The sequence below is a fragment of the Chrysochloris asiatica genome, unplaced genomic scaffold (assembly GCF_000296735.1).
Source record: "Chrysochloris asiatica unplaced genomic scaffold, ChrAsi1.0 scaffold00119, whole genome shotgun sequence".
Lineage (NCBI taxonomy): Eukaryota > Metazoa > Chordata > Mammalia > Afrosoricida > Chrysochloridae > Chrysochloris > Chrysochloris asiatica.
Genome location: NW_006408637.1, coordinates 9,337,624 through 9,340,951, shown reverse-complemented (window position 1 = coordinate 9,340,951; position 3,328 = coordinate 9,337,624). Strand labels below are relative to the sequence as shown.

At 37.7% G+C, this 3,328-nt stretch overlaps 1 pseudogene; it reads left to right on the top strand.

The window, feature by feature from the left end:
* Positions 1-2,192, top strand: part of LOC102818284 — a 75,026-nt pseudogene extending 72,834 nt beyond the window's left edge.
* Positions 2,193-3,328: the final 1,136 nt, after the last annotated feature.

Below are 3,328 nucleotides of genomic sequence, written 5' to 3'. Positions count from 1 at the left end.
AATCCTGATGCCATGCTTTTCCTAATATAACCCAGCTTCCTGGATTTTTTTGCTCAGCATACAGGTTGAATAAGTATGGTGAAAGAATGCAACCCTGTCGCACACCTTTCTTAATTTTAAACCATTCAGTGTTTCCATGTTCTGTTCGAACAATTGTCTCTTGGTCCATGTACAGATTCCTCATGAGCAAGATTAAGTGTTCATGAATACTTGTATTTTTCAATGTTGTCCATAGCTTGTCATGATCCACATAATTGAAAGCCTTTGCATAGTCAATAAAGCATAGGTAAACATCTTTCTGGTATTTTCTGCTTTTAGCCAAGATCCATCAGACATCAGCAATGATATCCCTCGTTCCATGTCCTCTTCTTGAACTTCTGGAAGTTCTCTGTCAATGTATGCTTGGTTGACAGGAAAGGGCAATTTAGATATTGGCTATCAAAAATAGGGAACTAACTCTGTGGAGAGTGGCTTGGCTTCTGCTGTTTGACACAGTCCCAGCACAAGGAGAAATATCATGCAAGGCAGATAATTCTCAGAAGCTGCTTTCTATCTTCTCTCTAAGGTAACTTAGAATTCACTTGTAAAAATATATAATATTGCCATATTCACAGCTTTTAGTATGATCTCTAAAGACCTTAGAAAAAAACTAGTCTAGCAACAATTGTTTTCAGCTTCGGTGGACTGAATTCAAAGGGAATTGTATGTGCCACTCCCATTCACAAAAAACCTAAGTACAAAGTAACTGCATTTATGAGATCACAAAAGCAGATAACAAACTAAAGTGGAGCTGACCGACCCCTGTAGACCTCACCACAATCAATTACCAGCCAGAACCCACAAACCCCCACTATTACATACAGGCACCTACATGAATAGGCAAAGAATAGTGAACATACGTGAAAGGTGGTCAAAACTTAATAATCTACATTTCTTGCAGCAATTAGCCAGGTTGGGTCTTATGCCTCACAGCATCAAAAGAAAGGAAATACAGGAACACTGTGGTTAAGCAATTTAATGAACACTTTTTTAGAAAACAAAATTAAGTAGATATTAGTAATACTTTTACTATGAAAATAATAGCATAGTATATAAGACAGAAGATTGATAATCACCTAGCAGAAACAATGAAGTAGTGTAGGCATTGATGATTAATAGAAATTTATATTACTAAGAGGATGTAATCAAGGGTCTGATAAATGGAAATGATTTGTGTAAGGTTTAACTTGATCTTTTAGTGGGAATAAGAAGAGCAATTTATCACTTACATAGGAGAGGAGATGATGTCAAAAGGAAAGTGTTCAGTGGTTGAAAAATGAACAGGATATGGAACGGTCAGTTTGGACATCACAGAAATACTTTTGTTAAGGTTGTATAATCACAGAGTAAAAGGAATGCTGTGATTGAAACTGTGTAATAATTCGTGGAAAAATCAAAGTATCAAATCATTATGTACTGTGTAATTTTAAGTATAAAAATAAAGACTTGCTGAGCCGGGGCATGAGAGAGGAGAGAGAAGAAAGAGATCTCCATCAGCCAACTAAGCAGAGGATCCTCGATTGCTTTCATTTTCACTGACTCCATGTCTCCTCTCATGTCCCTTGACACTGCGAAAGCTGGACTCCTGCATAACTTCAGTACTCTCGGCTGTGCAGGATTTAACTACCACCACGTTGAGCAAAAGGGTAAAGACCAAGACCACTAAGAAGCAACTCAGAGTGCAACATCCAATATATTTGCCATATTTGACCAGTCACAGATTCAGGATTTCGAAGAGGCCTTCAACATGATCGATCAGAATAGAGATGGCTTCATTGACTAGGAAGATCTACATGATATGCTTGCCTCCATCAAGTGGAGAAAAATCCACTTGATGATTATCTGGATGCCATGATGACTGAGGCTCCAGGTCCCCTCAATTTCACCATGTTCCTTATGATGTGTGGGGAGAAGCTAAAAAGGACAGATCTGGAAGATGTCATCAGAAATGCTTTTGCTTGCTTTGATGGAGAAGCAACTGGTCCCATTCAGGAAGATTACCTGTGAGAGCTACTAACTACCGTGGGAGATCGGTTTACAGATGAGAAAGTAGATGAGCTGTACAGAGAAGCACCTATTGATAAAAAGGGAATTTTAATTACATTGATTTAACACGCATCCTTAAACATGGAGCAAAAGACAAGGATGACTGAATGAACTTCAGATTCCAGCCAAGCATATCTTGTTGCCAATATGGGTATTTTTCAGACTTTATGTTAGAGCTTATTGCATGCCCTTAGTTTTACAGCTTTTGCCTTCTTGTATTGATTCTCAGCCATTTTGGGCACATCTCTTTAATTAGATTGGAAATGGGACTTTTTTTAAAAGAACAAGTAAATAGAACTGGGAGAAACTGCCTTATAAAAACCTAAGGAAACTATACTCAGATTTTTCCAGTTTACTGGATTTTTTGCATTTTTGGTAATAAAAACTAAAAATAAACATGATCCAAGTTTTAAAAAAAAAGGGCGGGGGAGACTATAAAGGCATGAAGTAAGAGGCTTACCAGCTTTCATAAGGGAGCTTAGTTTCAGATGAGGGGGATAAGCATAAAACCTACTGAATAATTTTCATCCTTTCCAGATGGTTCTGGTGAAAGGGAATGGGGGATGATGGTGATAAGACTTTATGATTCAATGGTGAATAATTGTTAGCAGGATTAATTGTTACAACTGTAAGTGTAAAAGATGTGGACCTAAAATGGAGGAGTAATCTTTCATTTCAGGAACAGAGGATCCCAAGAAGAAAGAGCATGAGATGGATGTGAGATCCCAGGGGAGTGGCAATGGCAGAAATGGTGGCATGGGGAGATAGAGCAGCTGCGGACTCTAGGCCCATGGACTGAGAAAGGCTGAAGTGCCTGTGGGCAGTCTTGCAAAATGTAATCCTTGGATATTTAAATGAATATATATATATATATATATATATATATATATTGTAAGGAATGCATACATCAAATATTTTACTCTGTTGACTTGTGAATAATATATAAAATGGAAGCCACAGGAGGAAGCAGGACAACTGTTGTTGCAGGGAAGGGATTGTAATCATTGAGATGAAGCAAAACGTATGATTGGTTGAGGATGAAGCTGATGATCTTGTCTGTTAACATTCCCTCAACTCACAATAAAAAGGCAAAAAACTGAATGCAAGTTTACTTTGCTGGTCTTTTTCTAATAACATACTGATTTTGGCTCTTTCTTCTTTTTGGATGCGTGCATTCGTTGCTATAAATTGTCCTCTCAGCACTGTTTTTGCTGTTTCCCAAAGGTTTTGGTATGTTGTTTTT